The 12,403-nt window shown below is 39.9% G+C and overlaps 1 long non-coding RNA gene across 1 annotated transcript in view; it reads right to left on the bottom strand.

Moving 5' to 3' along the window:
• LOC139309733 (uncharacterized) overlaps positions 1–6,758 on the bottom strand; it is a 38,360-nt gene extending 31,602 nt beyond the window's left edge. The window contains exon 1 of the long non-coding RNA XR_011599874.1: positions 6,688–6,758. This is a non-coding gene — a long non-coding RNA (uncharacterized lncRNA). The remainder of the gene's footprint in view (positions 1–6,687) is intronic.
• Positions 6,759–12,403: the final 5,645 nt, after the last annotated feature.

Genomic DNA, 12,403 nt, shown 5'->3' with positions numbered 1-12,403 from the left:
CTATTGCTATCAGTCAGGCTTGTATACCTCTATGTGGGCAAGTGAATACAAAGGGCTTTTCATAATACCCTTGATTCCTCTCTGGCTTAAATTATTTGAACTACATAACAAGGACATCTGTTGTCCATCTGCAGGACCATAAGATCATATTTGGTATTTGCCATCTTTTTTATTCAAAACAATCATAATATATACATAAATCACAAATTCCAACAAGTAACAAAATCAGTCAGTTCCGTTCGGCACTAATCATTGCAAATGCTTCTCCAAGAATCTATTGGTATTAAATCCTATGGTCAAGACTGAGTCCAATAATAGATTAAATATCCAGTTCCTCTAAATATTTTATTTTTTTGGATTTTTTCCCCTTGTTTTGGCAGTTATCTTGTTTCCTTGACTTTATGTAGCAGATTTTCCTTCCCCATTTATCAACAGGCATCCAAAGCTATTTTCTATGCTTGTCAGAAATAAATCAGCCAATACGACTTATTCTCAATCTGTTCTACAGGCTTCTTCCTAATAGCATAAACAGAACTTATTTTTATTTCCCACACAAAATTGGTGGGGCTATTGCGGTATTAGGCTTGTTTTTGTTTTTCTGTTAATTTTAATTATTGAGTAATTTGTTAATCTCAAATTATTCAATAATGACTCAGATGCTCTAGTATTAACACTAGCACTGATGTCTAGCACTGATTATGTTACCTAGTTTGGGTAATGAAACATCTGCAGAAAACAACCAAGCTGAGAGAGCACCAAAGACCCCTCAAATACTGGTATTCTGTTATATGATGAATCCAAACCCATTATCTGTTTAGGTACATGGAATCAAGGGGAGTGCACATTATGAGTGAAAAAATCTTTGCGGCTGTAGATTAATCAAAGTTGCTGCTTTAAAAATAAAAAAGAGGGCCATCATCTCTTGATATATCAGCCCTGGCACACGAGTTAGAAAGTGGCACTTAACAGGGTTCTCTAACTGAATTATTGGGAAGATTCGCTGGATTTCAGGGATTTCCTGCAGGACCAACTCTGTTATTTTGAGATCTCAACTACAAAAAAGAAAAAGAAAAAAAGGATTAAAGCTAATGGATTCCTTCCTTCCCTGCAGAGAGAAACTCACATAGGGAATGCCCCCATCTGCCTCCATCCCCCAAGTGCGTTGTGACGGATCTTTAATAGGGGTCGTAGGACGGTCGTGTTAACCTACGACAGCCAGAAATCGAGAGTCTGGAAACAGCTTCACCAACTACCAAACATCATGAATTTATACTTTTTAAAAGAAAAAAAAAAGTGCTATTTTACAGTAGTCGGGAAAGGTGCTACCCGTTTGCTTACAAAATGTAAAGCGGTCCGCACCCCCAGCCCAGGAAACACCCATGAAAAAAAAGGAAGGTGGGGGGGCACGGATCTGGACTTGGGGTTCAACAAACAGCGGAGAATCGAGCGCGGAGCTGCCCAGGCGCAAGAAAGCCACCGGCTCAGCGAAATTCCCTGGGCTGAACCCGGCGCAGGCGCAGACGCTCCAGGGCTGCGGGGGTGGCAGAGGCGGAAGCGAAGGAGGCAGACGGTTGGGATGTTTAGAGGAAATTGACACTCATTTCCTCTCTGTGGTTTGGTTACAAATCAACAACATCCTGTTCTTTTGTGAGGCTCGGCGGCGTCTGCCAGGCGGATGGCTGCAGTCCCTTAAAGCTGCAGCAGCAGCGGCGGCGGCAGCAGCGCTGAAGCTGGTTGAGCTGGGTGGAGGAGGGGCGGCGAAGGCACCTCCCTGAGCCCGCGCGCGAGGCTTTTCCCTATGCACCGGTTGACAGATCGAGAATTGGGATCCAAAAATCTAGTTAGGAAAGGGAGCGACCCGCTCTCCCCTTGGTTCCTTCGGGGTGCACGCCCGAGCCGTATTGCGGAGCTGCAGCTCTTTCGCACCCTTTTAAACTGGCGGCGGCTTTCCACCGCTTTTTGCTTTTTACGTTGGCTTTACTTCTCTGAGTAAGCATCTCCCGAGCAACCCTGCGTAAGGACGGGCTTGCTTCGGGAGCAAGGACAATATTGACAAGGAGGGAAACTCCGCTGGGTTGAAGGGAGTTTATTATCCCGGGTAAAGAGATGAAGATGGCTTTCCGGGAAAGCGGTGGGCGCTGATCCCATTCCCCTACTCTGCCAGGCAACGGCGAAGCGATATTGAATAAACGGGGCTGTAAGGAGAGTAAAATCCTAGTGGCGGGTCAGCTCCAAACTGGGTGCAGGACAACTAACCCGGCGGCGATAAGTTTTTATTCTCCTTACAGCCCCCATTTAGCATTCAGAAATAAACTCATCTATTAAACGGAGCTTGTTCATAACACGTTTTGTATTTTTAAGCTTGGAGTGATTAAATCGGGTTGAAATCCATGTCTGGTTTGGGTCGTTTTTGGGTTTTTTTTTTAGTAATCCTGCCTATAATCCAGTTAGGGCCACTTGAAAAAACGGCTATTATTTAGAAATTCCTTATCTGGCTTTGAATTCTAATGGCATGGTCTGCATCAATAAAGATTATTCAGCAAAAATAACAACAAATACTAGCTGTAGATTAAAATAGAAGGAGCTTTCCCCAAAATAGCCAATGAATGGCCTGTTTAATGGCCCTGAAATTCTGGGAAAAAAGAAAACATGAAAAAACAAGAATAAAGCAAGGGATAGCAAAGCTAGAGACTGAGGTGATGTTACAATATGTCAATCAGAAATACAATACAACAGAATATTAAATCCAGCACCTATAGCTTTTTGGGACCCTGATCAGAAATCTTTGCTACGGCAACATTTAGAAGCAGGAGTTAGGACCCATTTTAAAATCCTAATTTCAAATAAAGGGTGTGTGTGTGTAGATAGATGCTGAAGATATTTCAGTCTGAAGTCCTGCATTAAATAAGCGGCTGGAATGGATAACCGAAATTATCCCTTCCAGCTTTACAATTATTTTTTTTTACTTCACAGTTTCAGAGCATGAAAAAGCTGTGCTATATAAACACATGCACACAGAACAAATTTTAATGCTAGTTTTCTAATTGCAGACTTAATTGTTTTCTAGTTTCTGGGTTAATGTTGGTCCCCCATTTGCCAATCTTTTGTGGAACTAACTTCCAAATAAATGCTATCTGAATTGCAGTTTTATTGCCCAGTCCTAATCATGTTTACTTAGAAATAAAATGCCTGTTGTTTCCCATTTTACTCTCAGCTTTATTTTACAATATTGAATCTAAAACAGACAGGAAGGAAATATTAAAACTTTTTATGGCAGTGGTGGTGTTTTTTTTTTTTAAAAAAAAGCTTTTAATATTTTTGGACTTCTCTATATCCACTTGGCTAATTGTATACCACAGATGAATATTTCTGATAAAAGCTTAAAGGATAAATTCTAAGTTAAAATGTACTGAGTTCTTTCCAGAATTTGGTTTGTAGTGAAATGGATTCCACTTCCACATTTCTTAATTATAGGAACCAGGGAAAACATGGGAGATCAAAAAGAACGCAACTCAGCAGGCCTGGGAAACTGAAGAACGAGAGTCCAAGGGAAATACAAGTAGCAGACTAAACTTTTCCATCTCGTGTAATTCTAGCATTGTACTTGGCCCAATGAAACTAAATGGCAGTGGAATCTTAGGCAAAATGCCCTCCTGGAATACTGCATTTATAGAATTGCCATCCTACAGTATGGAGATGACAGCTAACTCTCTTTAAAAGAAAGGAATACTTTTTTGGGAGGAACAGCTATCAATGGCTCTTAGACTTCAAGCTTAATGGGATTTGAGGCTCAGAAGTAGAATCAGGCCAGTTTCTGAAAAGCAATTGTCTGACTCATCTTTCCAGAAACTCGGGAGTGAGAAATAGAACTCCTCTCAGGCTATAAGACTCTATTTTTTAAAATATTCAGCATTTATATTTATATCTCAGCCATAAATAGCACCTAGCGGCTATGTCCCTGTGGTAGAGCGGAGGTTGAGACTGTGGAGCATGTCCTTTTACACTGCCCCATGTACAACGTAGCCAGGACTAATTTGATGTCTCTCTTAGAGACAGATTTCTGTGGGCCCAATGATAGTGATTTGGCCTTGTATTGTTTAGGGGATGGCTCCTCATACACTACCTCTCAGGTCTCAAAATTTTTTCTATGAGCCGTAACCATTAGAGGAGAGTGCTGTGGTCCCTCTTGGCCGGGGCTTCCGGTGGCCGGCTGTTCGTGATGTTCTTTTTCCTATGTTTTTCTGTAGCTATGCTTGCATTTTGGTCTGTGACCGTAAATAAATTTATTATTATTATTATATTTATATCTCAGCCATAAATAGCACCTAGTATATTTATTTTTAACCTGTAGGAGTTGGAAGTGCTGAGTTTCTGGCTTGCTTAAGGTGGTTGGAAATTATGGGATCTGTAATATTGTAATAGATGCCGTAGCTGTAATCTATGAGCAGCTCTTGAGGAAAGACTCATCCAACCACTTTCTATACAGCAATAACTCTTAAGACAATACCTCTAAGCCAGAGGTATCAAACTCAAGGGCACCAAATCTGGCCCGTGGGTACTTAGATCTGACCCGTGGGGCTGTCCTGGAAACGGCAAAGGACTGGCCTGCGGTGCTTCTGCCAGCGAGAATGGGCTCCCGAGTTCTGTTTTCAGCTGCCACAGCATGCAACCCTCTGTCAGTGAAAACGGAGCTCCATTTTCACTGGCAGAGGGTTGCCGGAGGCCATGGCAGCTGAAAATGGAGCTCGGGAGTCGTTTTCGCTGGCAGAGTGCTCAGGCCACCACAGGTGCCCCCGACATGAGTGATGTCAAGCTGGCCATGCCCACCCTGGCCATGCGCCCTCCCCCCCCGCTCTCCCCAAGGTCAAACACAACCCTGATGCGGCCCTCAATGAAATTGAGTTTGACACCCCTGCTCTAAACCTTCTGAAAATTCACAATAACCTGGAAAATATTTCAGAAATCTGTTTCTAAGGTCTTGCAGTCAAGAGTTAGTAGAAAATCCTGCTAAAGTATTAAAGTAACAATTCTTAAGAGATTTCCATTCTCTAATCAAGTAGTAGATTATTAAACACCAGTTCAAAATAATATACAAAGTCCTGACTGTGTTGTTTCTCTCTCGGAGGGGGGGATATTTTAATCATTATGGAAAGGTGAGCTACAGTATTTCTACTACCTGATCTATTGTATTTGCAAAGGATACAGTGGCTAGGATCTAAGAAATCCACTACAGCCATACTGTAATCGTGCACTGCTCTGAAAGCTTGTTTTCAAAGAGCAGCTTTCTATTGTAGATGCATGCTTCTGAAATTAAAAGACTTCCAAAAGCAATTTGCTATGTGACTTGAAAGCATACTTTCATGGGGGAAAAAAAACCCTGAAGAAAAAAATTCCTCCAAGTGTCCAAAACTCTATTGCTAAAATAGTTATTTAAATGTCGTTAGTATAGCACCTTAAATACTAACAAGAGTCGATATCACTATCCCTCTAACCGAAGGCTGCTATGCAAAGTTAGCTACAGCTTCTCTCACTGATTTAAATATGTTTATTTCAAAAAATATAATTAATGAGGTTAAACATCCCCTAAATCTGCATCGGAAGATGGAAGTGCCATTTACGACCCCCATCCTTTTCACCCGAGGCAATATGTTATCCTCATCTTTGCTGTTTTGGTCTGCTTAGATCCCAATTGCAGTAATTAAATGACGTCTCCTCCAGATTTAATACTAGCACATCCGGGATGTATTTGTTTACAGTACAGTCATTTTTTCTCTCTGTCTCTTTGCTATGCTTTGGGCATTCACCATAAATATCAAAGTTATTGCTGATTTCTCTAGAGAAAAGTACAACATTGATAATCATAGGAGAAGAAGAAAAAAGATATCAGTGGCTTGTTGGACCTGATCCTATGATGATATTATTTCTAATCTGCCAACTAGCTGAAGGGGCTGCATTCCAAACAGATTTGAAAGGCACTTACAACCCAAAGACAGGCTTTAGAAAACGGAAGAAAAATAGTAAAATAATAAAATGCATATGAAAAATATGAAACATTATTCCACTGTGGAATGGGCACTGAAAAAATAAGCAACAGAAATGCCAAGAAGAAGGGGAGACTTCAATCAGCCCTAAGGAAATAATTTACCAGGGGCATCCCCAGTGCTACAATCCATAAGTAAGGGCCCAACAATGACTGAGGACTTTGAAAGATGACCATAGACCCAAGGAGGAGGTTTCCGAAGATATCACCAGAATAAGGCATATCTGTGCCTAGCTACAGTGTAAACACCCTGAATCCAGTAAGACCTAGTTCCAGGTGAGCACAGGAAGGAGCTACTAGAGTTGGCAGACACCTACACGGTACATTCCTAGTATCTAGTTTTGCAGCTACAGCCATAAATCAGCAGTTGAAGAGTCCCACAAGAGGAAGCACTTCAGTCAGCAGAAACACCCCAGAAGATTTATCTCTGATTTGAAAAGGTTCCTGTTTCTCATTTTTAAAAAAGGGCAAGTATATTAGCCACTTGCAAAAAAAGCAGCAAAGAGTTTTATGGTATCTTGAAAATTAATATATTGTATTATTATGATGTCAGCTGTCATGGGCTAAACTAAGATTGCTGCTACAGACAAACGGGTTTTTCTCCATCAGCTTTTTTTAAACAAAAACAAAAAAATGAATGTGCTCACCTGGATTCTCTTAGCTTCTCCCTTTCTTAATTTTGTCAATTCATTGTAAATTGTCTCAAGCATTCAACAGAAGGGTGGACAATTCAGAAATCTGTAAGAAAAATATTTGGCAGTAACATACAATGTTTTACCTCTTGTTTTAAAAAACATATTTTCTGCTACTGGTAAGTCCAGAGAAAGTAGTCAGCTGACTACCATAAGATTCATAGAGTTAAGAACTCAAGGAAGAGAACTGATTAGTTCCAGATTAAGTTTTGGCAAATAAGTATCTTGCCCATGCTATAAAATGCTATTCAGTCCATGGACCACCTAAGTTGGTATGCATCCGTTTTGGATCATGTATAACCCAGTTTGATCTTCTCCAGATAATGAAATGGAAGATGGATCTACTCTAGAAAGTGTCATGGACTATGTAGACATTCTCTTTAGCATAGAAATTACTTGTCTATGGAGATTCTCAGTCATCCAGGTCATTGTTGTTGCAAAGTTGTTTTTTTCAAGAGGCAACTGGACTTTGTTTGAAGACATTTCGCTTCTCATCCAAGAGAGCTGAAGAAGCCTCTTGGATGAGAAGCAAAACGACTTCAGAGAAAAACCAGAAAGTCCAGTTGCCTCTTGAAAAAAAGCACCTTTGAGACATAGAAGCTGTACCAATATACTGCCTTTTTCTATGCTTGTATTTGTCTGTTTCCACCACATTCAACCTAACTAATTGAAGCAATAGAGATTTAAGATCCCTTTTGGTTAAGGAGCTCACTGAATGATTTTGAGATTATCATCTTCTCCTGGCATAGCCTATTTCACCAGTTAGGTGCTATGACAACAAAATATGAAAAGATCATTCCCTGAGCCATATTAAGAATGCTGAAATATAAAATTAATTAATAAGATTGAACCCATGAAAGGAGCATCATTTGGCTTCTATTCAAGTTAGATGCATAGTCAGGAGACATATAGGAAGCAGTCAAAAATAACTTGCTATGAATTTTTCTTGGAGAAAGGCTTTTGATTCTTTAGAATGAAGTACTGAATAAAAGAAATAACATGGTATATTGTGGGAACTAGGTAGGTTCTCAGAAAACAGAATGAGAAATACTTATCATAGACTCAGTTTCAACTACAGATATAATGGCTAAGCCCCAGTTCAATTTCTGGACCATTGAGACTCATTATTATTATAATCAAGCAATAAAATGCCACTACCTTATCTCACCGGTTGCAATGCGTGATGTCAACTGCTCATTCAAAAATCAGGATGCTTTCCTCCAGTCCACAGAGCAAAAATAAAATTATTGATTTACTAGAATGAACTAATGATACATCTGTTTATAGATAAAGATGACTCTGGCTTTGTCTGCAAATCATTTATTTTGTAAGCCATACTCTGCACTCTATTTTCACTCAGATCAAAAAGGATACATTTGATCTGCTGAACTGTGAAATCCTGTCCAGGAAATGTCCATTTACCTATAAAGCATTGATTTAATCATTGGCTCCAGTACAAATCAGCTTGGAAAATATTCCAAACTAACTATCACTGTCTGCTAAATATGAGTTTTAGTTGTGGTCCTTGTCATGTGTTCAGCTAAAGAAAATAATTTCTTCTCCTGATTAGAAAGAGAGATGGTAGCTACAAATGATATGACAATAATACCCAGGAAGGCATCAGCTCCACCCATCGAAAGCTACCCATATACATTCTGGTTATCAACTGTGTCGCTCAGTACATTTGCCAGTTTGATTACACAAAAGTAAAAACAGTGAATCCAGATCATTAGAAAACAATAAGCAGGTGATTTAATTAAATCATTCAGAATCTGAATTTCCCTGATATAGAATTGAATTGGTAAAGATAATTCAATGCAATAACTGCTATAATTGTCTCAATGGGACATATTGACTTGCAACCTTGCTTAAATTTTCATCAGACCCACAAGAAGTCTTTACAGACAAGAAAGTATGGAAAATAAGATATGATGGGGAGGAAATGTCATTCATTCAATTCCTGGATTCAGAGTGCTCAAATATCCTCATAGCATACAGCCCCTTAGGTCATGAGCTCCTGGGCATAATGCCAAAGGCCTTTAGGCACAAACCATGGGGGAGAAATCAGCTTGGACTCAACCACAGCAAGGAAAAAGGGATCTAGGTTTTTTTGTCTCCCTAGTTCTGGTTAATATCATATTTAACTTTTGCTGTGGTTGCACACTCCCTGAGAGAGCTTGTGTGCAATTTGAGGTCCTCAAGGAGTAGGTAGCAGCTATTGCTGGGGAGGGGGGAGGAGTTTCATAGATATATCTTGTGTGCCCGTTATGTCCATTCCTAGATTGGGAAACCTAGTTCACAGTCATCCACGACCTGGTAATTTCTCATCTGGATGACTACAATGTGCTCTACACGGGACTTCCCTTGAGTCCATCGAGAAATTACAGCTGGTTCAGAATGTGGCAGCCTGTACAATTCTGGGCTGTTTGTCCATGCTGGGTGAGCTACACTGACTTCCAATTTCTTTCTAGGTGCGATTCAAGACACTTTCTGTCAGGCACAGATAACCAGTAGCATTAATTGAGTTCAAAGCACAGAAGAGTTTCTTATTGCTACCTATACACAAGCATCTAGTCAACTAATGGTCAAAATTAAATTTGTGCTAGATAAGGGTCAATGGAATTCACAAGGTGCTGGGCTTGGCTATGTAACCTCCACCCACCCCCAAATAAGAATCAGTCATGAGTAATTCATAGAGGATATAAGTACCAGGTATTAATGAGGCAGGAGGAAAAGCCAGAGGTTTCATCTACGTACATGACCGTATTTGTTCCACTCTTTGGTTTTAACCCAAATTTGGGAAATTGAAACAAATGTCACCTCCTGAAGCCAAAAAAAGTTAGGTTCACAGATGACCACAGATGGCCTTGACAGTGAAGAAATGTAGGACAATATGTATCTCATACATATTTTCATACGCAGTCTGAATCCTCCATCTTTTATGTTACCTTAACTTAGGATAAATCATATCTGGATGGCTAGAAAGAGTCAAAGGGGAGGGAGAAATGTTTTTTTAGACTTCTCTCCTTTGCTCTACAAATAAGGATTTGGGAATACAGCCTGCCTTGACTGAACTTCAGCATTGTTGAAACATCTGGCCAGATTGTTGAATTATACACATTGCTGAGGTTACCTTAAATGCATGTTTCCAGAATTAGGGAAGAAATGGATTTTTATAGTCCATACTCAATATAGCTGAAACTACTGTCTACCTAGTCAGATTATTGGCTCTACGGGTCAAGGACATGTTTTTCTTCAGAAGTTGAATTGAAGACATAGATCATGGACCTGCACATTAGGCCAGAGAATGGGAACTCCAGATGTTGTAGCCTCACTTGCACATTTTCATCTGGTGCCCTTTTTGATCTTTTATGAAGAGAATGTCACATCCTATGCTGAACCCTATCCCTTCTACCCACCTTGGATTTGCAAAGTTGGCAAACAATTAAGCTGGGATTCAACCTCCCAATTTAAGGGGCAAAAGAAGGTAGCCTGCTGAGATAGCACTATCTATCATGCTGAAAGAGGAAGGATATTGCTATGTTGATCTTTTTCAGGTTTTATTTTAAGTTCTTGAGGCTGATTCATAAATTTCAGCAATTCAATTGATGGGATTACTACCTTTTCTGGCAAGAAGCTGCTGCATACCTAAAACTGATTCAGGAAAGCAATGACAACCCAACTGTTTTCCTTCCCAAATATCACATTTGAAGCTAATGAAGGTGCAACAGATTATTATTTGAGGGGTCCTTGGTGCTCTCTGAGCTTACTTGTTTTCTTGCAGATGTTTCATTACCCAAAGCAGGTAACATCATCTAGCACTGGTGATGTTACCTAGTTTGGGTAATGAAACATCTGCAAGCTCAGAGAGCACCAAGGACCCCTCAGGTGAACCTTGAGCTACAAATATTCTCCTTTATTAGATTATTATTTTACTTCAGGTGATTTGACTGTATAAAATATGATACCTTGAGAAGCTGAAGGGTTAGCACTGTGTATCATCCAACTACTTTAACCTTCTTTGCTAAAAGAAGGACTATGGGTGACATGATAGCAGTGTTCCAATATTTGAGGGGGTTGCCACAAAAAAGAGGGGGGGCAACTATTCTCCAATGCACCAGAAAGCAAGACAAAAAGCAATGAATGGAAATTAATCAAGGAGAAAAGTAACCTAGAATTAAGGAGAAATTTTCTAACAGTGAGAGCAATTCATCAGTGGAACAGATTTCCTTCAGAAGTTGAGTGCTCCCATCACTGTAGGCTCTTATGAAGAGATTGGACAGACAATTGTCTGGAATGGTATAGGGTCTGTTGCTTGAGCGGTGGTTGGACTAGAACAGTGGTCCCCAACCCCCGGTCCGCGGACCGGTGCCGGGCCGTGGAGTACCTGGCACCGGGCCGCGCAGCGGCCGGGGGACATGAACGCTGCAGCGCAAAGGCTCCTGGGCCGTGCGCAATGGGCCGTGCACAAAAGCTCCTGGGCCGTGCCCCCACCCCTGCGCGCGCTCAGCGGGCCGCGGCGATAAAAAGGTTGGGGACCACTGGACTAGAAGACCTTCAAGTTCCCTTCCAGCTCTGTACAGTATTCTGTTCTTTAGCACCCCTCCCTAAGAGGCACTCACATTGCCCATGGATATAGCCAGCTCTGCAAGAAAACGATACCTCCTTTTTTTTTTTTTTTTTTTGCATAGCTGTTCTTAAGCTTCTCAGGAGATATTTATTGTGTGATTTAGTTTTCTGTTCTAGAAATTCAAGCAATTCTAATGTTATCAGTAAGTCTTTGAAAATAATGTTTTGGAGTAGAGATGAAGTTGATGTGAATTTTAAAAAAATTACAAAGTGTATACTCAGGTTTTGTTTTGTTTTTTTCTTTCCTGAACTTTCACGTGAAAAAGATCTCCGTAAACTGAGAAGGAAGCAATTCCCTTTTGCATTCCTTAACTTATACAAACGTACAGGCATTAGCTATCAGTTAACAAAATGGTTACTATTCCATGAGGTAAACTCTAATGTGTTATACCTTTTAATAAAATGTGTTAATCTGAAAAAGTGCTACCAGGATCCATCTGATTCTATTCAATATCTTTTATATATTAAATAGTAATTTGTATTTCTACATCATTTTAAATATTCAAGGGGCCATTTTCAATTTATTCTACAATCCAGAATAATACGAAGTCTTCATGGGGGAAAAATGTTTCTGAATCTCCCTTCGTGTTTACTTCCTCTATTAAAGTGAACGAGAGGCACTTGCAATTAATATTTAACAAGGTTACAGGAACAGTCAAACGTTATGAGATTATTGAACACATCAACAAGTTAAGTCTTCAGAAATTCTCATTCACTGTTTCTTGAATCATGTCTGAATGTAAATTTAATTATATTCCAATTTCCTGGAAATTTTCTTGGCACTTTAGAGAGGTGTATTTCTGAGTCAATACTAAGATGAAAATTTGACTTGAACAGGAGGTTCCATTCCTACATAGAAGGCTATGCTGCCGTAAATCCCAGTGCTCTTTACAAGGATCAAAGGCACTATAAATTCTAGATACCTCCTTTCCCCATTGGGGCAAGAAAGAGTTCCACATAGAAAATATACTGACTAGAATTGCAATGAATTCAGTTAAAAAAGGATCATATAACTTATATCTAATTTACAACGCAAGTGTTT

The sequence above is a fragment of the Pituophis catenifer genome, unplaced genomic scaffold (assembly GCF_029215685.1).
Source record: "Pituophis catenifer annectens isolate HBS135680 unplaced genomic scaffold, rPitCat1.0.hap2 SCAF_2, whole genome shotgun sequence".
Taxonomy (NCBI): Eukaryota; Metazoa; Chordata; class Lepidosauria; order Squamata; family Colubridae; genus Pituophis; species Pituophis catenifer.
This window is presented reverse-complemented; position numbering and strand designations above follow the sequence as displayed.